At 43.0% G+C, this 13,869-nt stretch overlaps 1 protein-coding gene across 4 annotated transcripts in view; it reads right to left on the bottom strand.

Moving 5' to 3' along the window:
* Window positions 1–13,869, bottom strand: part of TMEM45B (transmembrane protein 45B) — a 38,589-nt gene that overhangs the window by 7,315 nt on the left and 17,405 nt on the right. Inside the window, exon 1 of one of the 4 annotated variants that reach the window (XM_081799096.1) lies at window positions 12,689–12,795. The exons of 1 other annotated variant lie outside the window; for it this stretch is intronic. The gene's annotated coding sequence lies outside the window, so the exon portion shown is untranslated. Of the gene's footprint in view, window positions 1–5,220; window positions 5,532–12,400; window positions 12,488–12,688; window positions 12,796–13,869 lie in introns of those variants that run through there. 2 more of the 4 variants (XM_081799094.1, XM_081799095.1) reach the window with 2 other exon arrangements.

The raw sequence follows: 13,869 nt of genomic DNA on the forward strand, positions 1-13,869 counted from the left end.
AAAAATAAACCCACAATTAAATGGTCAATTAATTTTTGACAAAGCAGAAAAGAATATCTATTGGGAGAAATATAGTCTCTTCAACAAATGGCATTGGGAAAACTGGACAGCAACATGCAAAACAATGAAACTGGACCACTTTCTTACACCATACACAAAAATAAATTCAAAATGGATTAAAGACCTAAATGTGAGGTCTGTAGCCATAAACATCCTAAAAGAGAGCACGGGCAGGAATTTCTCTGACACTGGCCATAGCAACTTTTTTCTAGATCGGTTCCCTGAGGCAAGGGAAATGAAAGCAAAAATAAACTACTGGGATTACATCAAAACAAAAAGTTTCTGCACAGCGAAGGAAACAATCAGAAAAACTAAACAGCAACCTATGTAATGGGAGAAGATATTTGCAAATGACATATCCAGTATATCCAAAATATATAAAGAACTATAAAACTCAACACTCAAAAACCAAATAATCCAATTAAAAATGGGCAGAAGACATGAGCAGACATTTCTCCAAAGAAGACATACAGATGGCCAATAGGCACATGAAAAGATGCTCATCACACATTATTGGGGAAATGCAAATCAAAACTATAATATCACCACACACCAGTCAGAATGGCTAAAATCAACAACACAACAAACAACAGATGTTGGTGAGGACGTGGAAAAAAAGGAACCCTCGTGCACTGTTGGTGGGAATATGAACTGGTGCAGCCACTCTGGAGAACAGTATGGAGGTTCCTCAAAAAGTTAAAAATAGAACTACCCTATGATCCAGCAATCATACTACTGGGTGTTTACTCAAAGAATACAAAAATACTAATTCAAAGGGATACATGCACCCCTATGTTTATAGCAGCATTAAATAAGCACAATAGCCAAAATATGGTAGCAGCCCAAGCGTCCATTGATTGATAATGGATAAGGAAGATAAAGGATAAGGATATACACACACACATATGTATACATACAATGGACTATTACTCAGCTATAAAAAAGAATGAAATCTTGCCATCTTCAGTGACATGGGTGGGACTAGAGAGTATTATGCTAAGCAAAATAAGTCAGAAAGACAAATATTGTATGATTTCACTCATGTGGAATTTAAGAAAGCAAAAAAAAAAAAAAAACGAAAGAAAGACAAATCACGAAATTATAGACTCTTGGGATGCCTGGGTGGCTCAGTCAGTTAAGCATCTGCCTTTGGCTCAGGTCATGATCTCAGGGTCCTGGGATCGAGCCCCGCATCGGGCTCCCTGCTCAGTGAGGAGCCAGCCTGCTTCTCCCTCTGACTGCTGCTCCCCCTGCTTGTGCGCTCTTTCTCTTTCTCTGTCTCTCTGACAAATAAATAAAAGAAAGAAAGAAAGAAACTATAGACTCTTAACCAGAGAGAACAAACTGATGGGTTGCCGGAGAGGAGGTGGGTGGGGGATGGGTGAAATAGGTGATGGGGATTGAGAAGGGCACTTGTTGTGATGAGCACCGGGTGATTAAAATAAAAACTTAAAAAAAAAAAAAAAGAAAGAAATGACTCCTATCTTTAAGGAGTTTATAATCTAGTATGGAGATATATACTTGTGAAAGGTTGAATGTCATGAAATATACTGATTGCAATCCTCTAGTCACAGAGGGGGCTGGTGTTAGAGCTGGGCCTTTCTTTTTTTTTTTTTTTTAATGATTTTATTTATTTGAGAGAGAGAATGAGATAGAGAGAGAGCATGAGAGGGGGAAGGGTCAGAGGGAGAAGCAGACTCCCCGCTGAGCAGGGAGCCCGATGCGGGACTCGATCCCAGGGCTCCAGGATCATGACCTGAGCCGAAGGCAGTCACTTAACCAACTGAGCCACCCAGGCGCCCGAGAGCTGGGCCTTTCTTGATTGCCTCTTTCAAACTGTTATGAAAATTAGGCAGCCTTACTGGAATCCTGAGTTCAAGACTGAAGAACAAATCTGGGCTAAGTTCCATGATTTCTCAAGAACTCATAAAGAACACTGACCTCTGAGTCAGCTGACCTGGGTTCTAGTCCACATTTTGCTAAGAACTTAACTCTGTGACCTTGAGCAAGATATGTAACCTCTTAGGATCATAACTTCTGTGTTAAATGGTAGTTTGGAAGAGGTCATCTCCATAGCTTTTCCTAGTTCTAAAATCACTTTCTGTGTTTGCTCCTAACACATCACAAAAATGAAATGAAGTATGAAAAGGACAGAGCAAGTCAGACATGGTGGGGGAAGAATGGAACTAAAGTTGTGGATGTCACCAACGAGGACAAGCAGTCACTTCGGCATACATTAGAGCAGGACGGGCATCCCTGGACTTGAAAGTTTGGCTTATTTTTTAAGCAACAAGGAACACATTTCTAATATATTTTTCCTTCCTTCTGTACTATCAGTGAACTTGTTCAGCATTTACATCAGTGAACAAGATGGATGCTGGGCCTTCTACTGCACTTGGCAGTGCTTCTTGACACGTGCAAGGTCTCACTCCCCATTCCCATAGTCTGGTTTTTGAAAACTCAACCCTTCCCTCAAACCTGAGTTCATTCAACTCTGGGTAAACCTTTCCTCTCATTCCATGAACATAATCGAGACTAGAAGGCACCAGTCACAATCTCCTCTTCTTCACCTACAAATGCATATATATCCAAATCTACTCTTCTTCTCAAATTGACCCCTCTGATAGGCCAATCTTCCATCTGTGTCCTCTGGGTCCACTTCTATTACTCATGAACTTCTCTCAGTCTTTGTTGCCTTCTTCCCTTCAACTATAACCACGCCCAAGACTTTTCCCACAGAAAATAATAAAAGAAAAAGGAAAAAGAAACCAAAAAAATCCGCTTTGACCCTGGATCTCTGAAGAACCACTGTGTATCTCTCTTCCTATTTACTATTTCAAACATAAAAATAATATGGCTAATGTATGTAAAAGTTATAAAGAATGACTTAACAACTGTGTCCCATGACCCAGCTTAAGAAAGAGAACATTACAGGGCGCCTGGGTGGCTCAGTTGGTTAAGCGACTGCCTTCGGCTCAGGTCATGATCCTGGAGTCCCGGGATCGAGTCCCGCATCGGGCTCCCTGCTCGGCAGGGAGTCTGCTTCTCCCTCTGACTCTCCTCCCTCTCATGCTCTCTGTCTCTCATTCTCTCTGTCTCAAATAAATAAATAAAATCTTTAAAAAAAAAAAAAGAAAGAGAACATTACTAACAACCTTGGAGCTTCCTGTTGACACCTCCTTGATGGCTTCTCTCCTTCCTTCCTCTTGAGAAGTAAACATCATTTTGAATTGTGTGTTTAGCATTCACTCACTTTTGTTTTACTATATACTACATACATTTACTACATATGTTATCTTGAAACAATGTAATAGTTTTGCAAATTTTTTTAAACTTTGTATGTATATTCTCAAAATATGTGGATCTCTTTCTCACCATCTCCCCTAGTCCAGAGCCAAAACTCCTTTGCTAAAAGGTTTATTTATAAATAATTAAAAACAATTTCTAATGTTAAAATTCTTTGGAAAGTCAGTAATTATTGAACTAAATTGCCACTTACATTAAATTTTCTTTTGATAGAAAGGAATTTTGATGGTTTTGTGTAATGCAAACATTGTCAAAATCATTAAGTTTTTTGGAAAAACCTGGAAAGACAGTTGCTTTCTCCGTTTACTTCTCCTCCTTCACTACCACGACCCTGAAATTGTATTCGTAGATGTCACCAAATGTTCTCCATATTGTTTCATCAGTGGGAATCCTTAAAATAATATCTGAATAGACCTCTCTTCTCTTCTAGTGCTACGCTAATTGAAGATGTCACTTAGTCACTTATTTTTGGAATTTACCTTCTGTTTTTGGCTTTCATGATACTCTTCTGTCCTAGCTCTCGTCATCTTCTGTAATCTTCTTCCTCTCTTTTGAAGGGTTTTCTCTTCTTTTTCCTGTCTCTTAAACACTAGCACACTTTGGTCCACTGTTCTATATATAATCTTCTTCTTGCAAGAACTCATACACACCCATAGTTCAATTACCACCTGCACGCTGATGACTCTTATCTCTAGCCTGACCTTTGCCCTCAGTTTCAGACTCATACATCTAACAACCTGGTGAAGCAACAAACACACACATAAACACACACATTCTTCTTAGACACCTTGAAGTCAACATGTCCCAACCTGAATTCATCATCTGCCTTCCCCACCAAATTGGCTTCTGTTCTGTATCTCAAACTTGGGTAGAGGCTTAACATCCAGTCATTCCTAAAGTCAGATTTCTAGGACTCATTCTAGATACCCCTTCATCCCCCACTCTGCCCCGCAGTGTCCCCATTTCCCAAGAGACTAGAATACTCTGCTTATTTTGCTTCCCCAAATTTTCTGGTGTTCTCTGTTTCCTTTCTATTCCTACAATGGTTATCTCATTTAGGCTCTCATTGTCTTTTGCCTTGATTACTGTAATGCTTGTAATCCTGCCATCCATAAACCCTTCTTCTACTCTGCCACTGGCGTCAGCTACCTAAAACGTAAATCTGACTACACCATTATAAAATTTAAAATATTTCATTGACTAACCACCACACCGATGTAGTCCGCCCCTTTGCATGGCATATATCCAGAACCTGGCCCTTGGCCTGTCTCTTGAGCCTCATTTCCCATTTCTTCCCACCACAAACCTTACAGTACACACTTTGTTCATGCTATTCCCTCCCCCTTTTTCAGTGCTACCATAGTACCTTATGCATATCTGGATTTTTATCCCTCATCTTGTCATATGAAAATTACACATTCACATGCCTTACTCACTAGACTATAGGTACCTCAGGAGCAGAGATCTTATCTGCTTCATCTTAAACTTCCCACAGCTTAGCACAAAGCTTGCCATATAATAATAGTTCTTGATCTGAACTGAATTGATTCAACTTAGCTGTAATCCTGAATCATGAGGAAACTAGTCCCTAAGTCCAGTCATTAGTACGGCTGCTGCTAACATTATTTTTCATATAATTTTTAGAGCTAGATGAGTCCTTCAGAGATCATCTTGTGCTATGCCTCTTAGACCCACGTATGGGTAAGCCAAAACTATCTGGAATCACATGACCAACATGGTTATCATCCTGTAGTATCAATTTCACCTCAAGATTTTGGGAAAAATGATTTTCACGTTAAAACAGAGATGTATTTTGGGGTAGCATATACTGTTTAGCATTAAGAGAGACTGTACCTTATGCCATGCTGTTTTCAGCCAAGCCTCCATGCCATGAGAGTACAAGTTCTGTGGTGAGTGATAGCGTTTGAGAAACACTAATCTACAGATCACTGTTTTACAATGATCCTGTAGTTTAGCTCTTGTTCTAGAGCCTTCCATATAAAAATAAACAATCCCAGTGGGAACAAAGCATAGGAACAATCTCAACAACAGCCAGAAGAGAGAGATTCTTCATTCTTCATTATCATCATTCTGGGTTAGTTTAAAAAGATGTCTTCCTGATAGGCAGGGTAGGTCTTCTGAAATTAGTACATCACTGTGCTTTCTGCAAAATATACCAGATGGCAGATGAAGGTAGGGGAGAGGAGGCAGAAAAACAACATTAAGAACAGAACAAAGAGAAGGTTTGGGTCAAAGCGGGGGCCAGATCAAAGAGAGTGGAAGGAAGCAAAGGACAGTATAAGTGAGGCATGGAACATGAGGCAAAAAGAGCATTCAAATACGACTGGTTCAAGATGGTACCAGATGTAGGGTGTTTGCTGATGACCTAAGAAATTATTACATCTTCAGCAAGATGATATGGGGAATTTTCACCCCTGGAAATTCTACCCGGAGTCCTGGTAGAAGATCTTCCCAGTCTGTTTTCCAACACATCTACACATCAAATTCGAGAATGAGGTATCATCTTACAGCAAAAGTGACATAAAAAGATGCAAAAGAAACAGAGGAAACAGCAAGGGGACCATTAGGAAAGGTTAATTTAAAATGGGTAATGGAGTCAATTTGATTCAAGGAACATTTATCCAGGGCCTCTTGTGTATCAGCATGGTTCTAGGTGCTGGAGAAACAGAGATACCAAGGTTGGGCCCTAGCCTGCAAGGGCTTTGCAGTTGTTTTTAAAGGTGCCTGAGAAGGAAGAGCCAACAGTAGAAAATCTGGTATCTCATGCCTAGGCTTTCCAGTGAAGAGGTCACTAAAAGCTAAACCAGGGACACATATTATCTGATGCCTTTAGGTGATCTAAAACTTTCCCAGCAAAGAAAGAGGGCTGAATCTGCCCCAAGTTTGGGTTATCACATGCCAGGCTGAGCAAAGAAAGAAAATAGTATGGATTTGGAGAGTGACTTTCAAGGGCAGAAATTTTCTCCCAAATTCTATAACTAAGACATTCTCTAGAGGTATTGGAAAAATATTTTCTCAATATAACCTCTTAGAGACAAATATTAAGCTAATTATAATTTTCCACCTTAATTAAATCTTCTTCTAAATGACCTGTTAAGGGGTGCCTGGGTGGCTCAATCTGCCACCCAGCTCATGAGCATCTACCTTCAGCTCTAGTAATAATCCCAGGGTCCTGGGATCAATCACCACCCCCCCCATACTTCTCCCTCTCCCTCTGCCCACCACAAACCTTACAGTATACACTCCTCCCCGCTCATCCTCTCTAAAAAAAACCCATATATATATATATATCACATATATATATGATGGTAGAAATTTAAAAATTTAATATGAGGGTCGGAAGATTTATTAGAACTAAAATATGAGAGGTTTTTTAAAAATAGAAATAGAAAAGATAAAATAAGAGGGCAGATTCAAGAGCTCTAGCATCTAAGTAATTTAGTGTGAGTTGTAGAAAGATAAGAGGGCAGATTCAAGAGCTCCAGCATCTAAGTAATTTAGTGTAAGCTGCAGAAAGAACAGAGGAAATTATGCAACAGAACAAAACTGAGAACTGAAGAATATGATTTTTAGATTGAAAAGGCCTTTAAAGTACCTAAAACAATGGGGGGAAAAAAAGCCAAAGCCAAAGTCAACTAACAACATCATGATATATCAGAACATGAGGAATAAACAAAAGGAAACCCTACAAACTTCCAGAGATAAAAACAAAACACAAGGGATCAGAAACCAGAATGGCATCAACTTCTCAACCGAGCTATCAAAAGATAGAGAAAAATGGAGCAATGCTTTCAATATTCTGAGGGGAAGTTAATTCCAATTAATATCCTATATTCAGCTAAACCATCAATCAAATGTGAAGGAAGAAAAATGACATCTTGAATGTACAAAGTCTGAAAAAGCAGCCAGGTCTTGTGGGACCTGCATCTTACATAATTTGAGGAGCCCCTTTAAGAAAAAGTCATAAAATTACAAACACAGAATTGGGTGTGGATGTGACTATATATTTACATTGAGAAAAGAGATCACAACAAATGGGAGCCTTGGAGATTCATGGCTCTTGCTTCTAAGATCTCTTTAGAAAATGTGCCAAAAATGCTTCATGATGGCGACCTGGTTTTTCCTCCCGACTCGTCAACTTGGAACACTTTGCAGCCCTCATAGAGGCCCCGGGAACTTCATCACCTTCAGGATAAATCTGCCTCTCCCTCCATGTGCCCTTTCTCAGGAAGCTATGCTCCAGCAAAACCAAACTGAGTGAGAAGGCATGCAATCCAAGAATCAGAATACAGTACAATCGACAAGGTGGCAGCCAGGGGAGCTCCCAGTGTAACGAGGGGCTCAGAATAACCAGTCCCAGAGAATGCGGCGGGGGGCGGGGGTGCTGAGCAGGGATGCTTCCAAGAAAAGCAAATCAAATTGACTACTTACTTAACGCTTTATTGGGAGTAATTTTACCATCCTGTCAAAGTTTGAGTCAGAATTGTAATGCATGTTCAAAAAGCACTAAGCAACTGAAGAAGAGGTAGCAATTACTAAGTCCAGGGGATAGAAAAAGGTTGTACAAGAAAGGAAGTGTAGAAATCATGGTTTATCACATAGCTGGGTTGTGAATAACATTTACAGAGTCATAATAATGTAAACACCAAATATCGTTATATCAAAAAAATTAGGATATAACTATATTGGGACCTTGCAAGAAAGGGAAGAAAATGTGAGAAAGAATAATGAGGGTATGAGGGAGAGACCCTTATCCTCCCAGGCAGGATGTCAGTAGATACTATCCAGAACTGGGAAAAGAAAGAGAAATAGCCAGTATTAGCATGTTATTTGGGAATATGGTGGTAAATATGATAGAAACGTAGCCGAGAGCATTGAAAATAGTTGCCTCTAGGGAGGTAGCTCAGTGTAGACTTAGTAAGAACCTTGTAGAACTTGTGACTTTTAAGACTACATATTTATTTATATTGACCGAAATAGAAAATTAAAAAAGAAAGTAATAGCCTCAAGAGGAACGAGGCAGGAAAGACGATGGAAATAAAATGAAGGTGCCTCTTCTAAACCACTCCCCAATTCAATGTTTTTCAAATTGTGATCCTGTGACCACCTGCATTCAAATTATCTGGAGTGCCAGTTTATATAATTCAGATTTATAGACTCAACCCAGACCTAAATAATCAGCATTTCTTGGGTGGGACCTCAGAATCTATAATTTTAAAAAGTTCCTCTACAACCACTGTGTTATCTATCACTTTTTTAGTAAACTAAAGAACAACAACAAAGAGTAAAAATAAAGCAACAACAACAATCCATGTAGAAACAAAGAGTCAATGACTCATAAAACATACTACGGCAGGTACTGCTAATTGTTTACCCAATATCCATTCTCCCCTTCTTCTTCTTTTTTTTTTTTTAAAGATTTTATTTATTTATTTGAGAGAGAGAGAATGAGAGACAGAGAGCATGAGAGGGAGGAGGGTCAGAGGGAGAAGCAGACTCCCTGCGGAGCAGGGAACCCGATGCGGGACTCGATCCCGGGACTCCAGGATCATGACCTGAGCCGAAGGCAGTTGCTTAACCAACTGAGCCACCCAGGCGCCCTCTCCCCTTCTTCCTTAACAGAATCCCTATTTTGTTGTATTGGCAACATGGCCGACTAAAACACTAGATTTGCTCAGGCTCCCTTACAGTTAGGAGTGGCTATGTGACTTAGTTCTTATATGAATGAGGTGTAAGAAGTCTACTGGGTGGAGCTTTCAAGAATGATCTTACTATTACAAAAACACAGGTTCAGCTGGCACATGTCTTCTGCCCTTCATTCTACCCTTTTCTCCTGGGAAGCCCTCTCTGAAAAGAAGAGGTGCCTGTCTCTCAGTGAGGAGGAAAGCCACATACTAAGGATGGTGGTGCAGGAAGACAGAGGAAACTGGCCCAGTCCTGAGCTTCTCACCTCTAGACATCTAGCTGTTTGAGAAAAACAAACTCCTCACTTATTAAGTTACTATAGTAGGATTTTCTGTTACTTGTAGCTGAATGAAGTCCTAATGACATCTCATACTTGTTCAAATGTTTATTTGATGGGTACTGAACACATTCTATTGAGTGCCTACTATGGGTCCTGTGCTTAGAACAACACAATGCACCAGACCAATCGGCTCTTTCCCTCATGGAACGTGGAATCCCAGTAAGACCAGAAGGATCTACAGATATTTGAGTCTAGGATTCAGAGGGGCTATGGTTTGCTATCACAGACCCCAAAGCAACAGAGTAAATCAAACTGAACCGCTTGATTTATATCTCTAGGAAATCCTCAAGGGACCACATGCTGGAAAGAGTCTGAACACTGGCAGGCCTAGCTTTTAGCAAAGTAGGTTTGGGTACTTGCTTAGTTCTCCCTGTATCTCCCCTTGTTCTTTGAAAAAACAAAAAGATTGGGCTTGATAATATTTCAGGCTATCCTCAGCTCTAAAATACTTTTGCAGTTACACTGAACAAAGGTGTGCATGAAATCTACCAAACAAGAACGTTTCTAAATTTAGATTCTAGGAGTTCAAGTCAGAGACTATATTCAATAAAAGGTCAGGAGAAATAAATCACAAACAACTCCCCATCCTTAAATTAAAGGAGCAAACAAAAAGACACCGTGTAGGTAGCTGAGGTATTATGGAAGGAATTCTCGTTTGAGTCCTGGCTCTGGCACTAACAGCTGGATAACCCCAGGCCAGATACTCAGTATTTCTAAGTTTCAGTTTCCCCATTTACGAACTAAGCAATTACTCTTTCCTCACAGTGCTGCTTATGGAAATCGCCTTGTACTGCGTAAAGCCCCCTTATGATGTGATACCAGCAAGATATCAACAACAGCTTATAATATCTAAATCCTGCAAGGGAATACATGAGTGCACTTTGGTATCTTCAGCTTAAATTCTTCCTCACATAAGGCTGATAGATCTTTTGAATTTCTCTGTCCGTTCAGAAGTGGAGCCTGTGACACAGAGAACAGACGAGACAAAGAAAAAGATCTAAAATTCAAATCATCTCTGTTTATTTCTAGCCCCCTGTAAAGGTTTGGGGGAGAAGACTGGTTAAAAGGGAAGCTGAGTTCAAAGGAAGTGTGGGGCTTACAGGACTTGCTGGTTGCCTCTAATTGTTCCTACTGGATATTGTATCGTATTGTGCATGATCTAGTTTTTGTCTCACAACCTGTCTCTAGAGATAAATACGGATTTGAAATCTGTCTCGTATGCATCCATTAGTTGACACAGTGGTGATTTCCATTCTCTTACCCGCAATTATAAAAAGTTTTGCAATAACAGGAACTTTGGCTATGGGAGTGGTTCTACATATGGTAAAACTGCCCTTATCCATTTCCAACAGGCAAATGCTATTGAGGAAAAGAGATAATCCTTTGATTATAACCAACATAAGTAATATCTGTACTTTGACCAATTTAGCATGGCAGCTGATGTTAACTTTCAAGTTAGCAGAAGTCTTTCTCTTTAGTCCTTCTCTCCCTATCTCAAAGTGCCATTTGCTAAGATTAGGCAAGAGACACAACCAAGGACATACTGGGGCACACCCCAAACAGAATCACTGGTGTCAAACTCGAGCTTTACAGTTTCACCTGGGTCATCACAACCATTGCCCACCAGAAGGCTGAGGGAGGAATCCACAGAATACAAGGAAAAACTCACAGCATGAGTTAAGTATGTGGTGGTACTGTCCTGCCTCTCATGGAAGGAGTGAGAGGAAATCAAAGTCCTTTAAAAGGGAATTGAATACTTGGCTGTCCTAATACGAGAACTAATAATGCCCAACCAGAAATAATGCTTCCCTTCTGCTTACGTCAGGCACTCTCCCTCGTAAAATCAAGGCACCATATTCAATAAAGCCTTCATATCAATTCCACGTCTTTTCCAGAAACTGTAGGAGCAGAGGGTAAGGACATCCTTATTAAAGCGGATCAACTCTCAGGAAGAACGACGCCGGAAGTGGCCCTGGCACCGTATCTCATGGTGTGTTGGGATCGTCCTCCACAAGGTTTGACAAGGAACAAACTCCAGACTGTACTGAGCAGGTTGCACATCTGGTTAAATGTTACATGTTTCTTAGGAACAAGAAGCCGTCCTACCTATTAAAGTGAATGTAAAGACCCAGAAAAAATTCTTCCGCCACTTTCTGAGCCCAACAGAGCGGGGGGCGGGGCCACGGGGCAAACGATCAGGGACGCGGAGGAACATGGCAGCCACGGCGCAAATGGCGGAAGAGCTGGGGAAGGCAATGGGTCACTTCTTAGAAGAGGTGGCTGGCTAATATAAAATCTATTTCATAAAGCGACGGGTTTCCCTTTCTGAAGCGCAAATCCTTCTTACATCCAGGGCTAGAATATATCTCCAGAGGTTATCCTTCTGGACCCAGGCGGGTGGCCTAAACCGCTTTTCAGGTCCAACGTGAACCTCCCCAACCCCTGCTCATCGTCCCCCTTGGCGCCTACCCACTGAAGCCGCAGTGGAAGCGAAATCACGACCCCGGGGAACTTTATCCGTCAGTCGCCTCTTATTATTGAATTCTGGGATTCCTGGCTTAAGGACAGTCTCTGGCTCGTCGTATTTGGGGGTCGGCGCTCACGAGGCCGGACGGTAGGGCGCTAAGTGCCCACGGCGACGCGCAGCCGACCGGTCTCTGGGCCAGCGAGGAGCCGTCCCGGGCGGGGTGTCCTCGGATCCGCGGGGCGGAATGGAGGGCGGGGGCTTCACACTTCGAAGCTCCTCTGGCCCTGCCACACGGTCTACCTGACTGGCCCGGGACGCAGCAGTTTTCACCCCGCGGCCGCCGGCGACCCGACAGCGGTGCGCGCTCAGGGGGCTTGCGGATCAGCTGCCCCACCCCTGGGCCGTCCGGCCCCTCCGGCTCTCCTGCCCGAGCCCCCCCAAACCCCCACCCCCGCCAGAGGCCCCCTCCCCTGGCCCGGCCCGCTGGGGGTCCGAGCCTCCAGCCCGCAGCGGCGGCTCACCTGCGCCGAGCGCCCCGGAGCCTTCCGCTGCCCGCGTCGAGCGCCGACTGCCGCAGCCACCCGGTAGGTGCGAGCGCCCGACCCGGCCCTCCCCACCCCTGGCCGCCTCTCCCCGCCCTCGTGGGCGTGCGGGGCCTCCCGTCTCAATGCCCGCACTTCCCTCCACGCCCCTGACACTCCCGCCGAGGTGTTCCCTGGCCCCCAAGACACGCCCTGAGGTGTGCCCGTTCCTGGGCACCCAAGGCCGACTGCGACCAGCCGTGACCTCCTGTGATGCAAAGCACTTACAGAGCCTGGGAGGCGGCGAGGACTGGGGCCAGGGGCTGTCGCAAGGAAGGCTGTTTACCGAGCCAACAATCGCGGCGAACTAGTCACGGATCTCCCTCCAGCAAAGGAAGCCTGTGGTGTCATATCCTGGACCAGAGTCCGATTTTCTGGTTTAAGCCTGGTGTTTAATGGATTCCTTCCTTCGTTCATCCTGCCAGATCTGCCGCACGTTAGATCCACACAGTTCCAGGTGCTGGAGGAAGAGCTGCGAAGGAAAGTCCCCGCTGGAAGGCGCTCGCTTCCTACGAAGAAACGCGCGACTTTCTTCGTATTGTCATGTGGTCTCAGTGCCCTCATCTGTCAGTTAAGGTGTTGGCCTCGTAGTTTCCTACTCTTACTCATAATACCCTGGGGAAGTTAAAACTTCCCCCTTAGCAAGAGCTAAGGCTCCACTTCAGACCTACTGATCAGAATCTGGGGAGGAGTGAGGGCAGAAGGACCTGTTAAAAGTTACCTAGGTGACCACAGGAAGTCAAGGTTGAGAACCTCCCTTCTAGATCTCTAAGATGCCTTCCAGCTTATTCCATTGTTGTCAGTACTGGAAACCAAGAAAGGCTTCATGGAAAAGATGCTCTAGGTAGATTTAAAAGAAAGAAAGGCAAAGGATATACAGGAGCAGGGCGGCAGGGGACTCGAGCCCAGCTCTGGCTTCTTTTGATCAAATTGCTTTTCTTTTCTGTAAAGTCAGAGGAAGGCACTTCTGAGAATAAGGCATCAACCTGAGCAAATCTTTCCTCTATGAAACAGAGTGAATGAGGACTGGTGGAAGATAATGGCAGAAGCACTGCTATCAGTTAAAAGGCTAATTGAGCCACACAATTCAGATGGATAATGTGCAAGCGCCAGGAGCTGGGAGAGCACCTCTTTTATTTCCCATCAGCTTAGAAATTCAACTACCAGGCCTCATCTTGGCATTTGCTCACATCCATTGTTTTTGAAATGGGTGAGAAGGTGGAGTCCTGGATGTCTGTTACCCTGGGGAACTCTGTTCCCTGTTACTAGATCCCCGCAATGGTCAGGCTTTCTCTTTAGTGATGTTTTCCTCTAAGGCTATGAGGATGAAACAGACGGGTGACCTCTCAGTTGTAGTTACTGCTGGGTAGAGATGCTTCTTAATATTGAAAAATTGGAACTAAGAAAAT

This window comes from Leptonychotes weddellii, chromosome 11 (assembly GCF_054177405.1).
Source record: "Leptonychotes weddellii isolate Sample4059 chromosome 11, ASM5417740v2, whole genome shotgun sequence".
NCBI classification, from domain to species: Eukaryota; Metazoa; Chordata; class Mammalia; order Carnivora; family Phocidae; genus Leptonychotes; species Leptonychotes weddellii.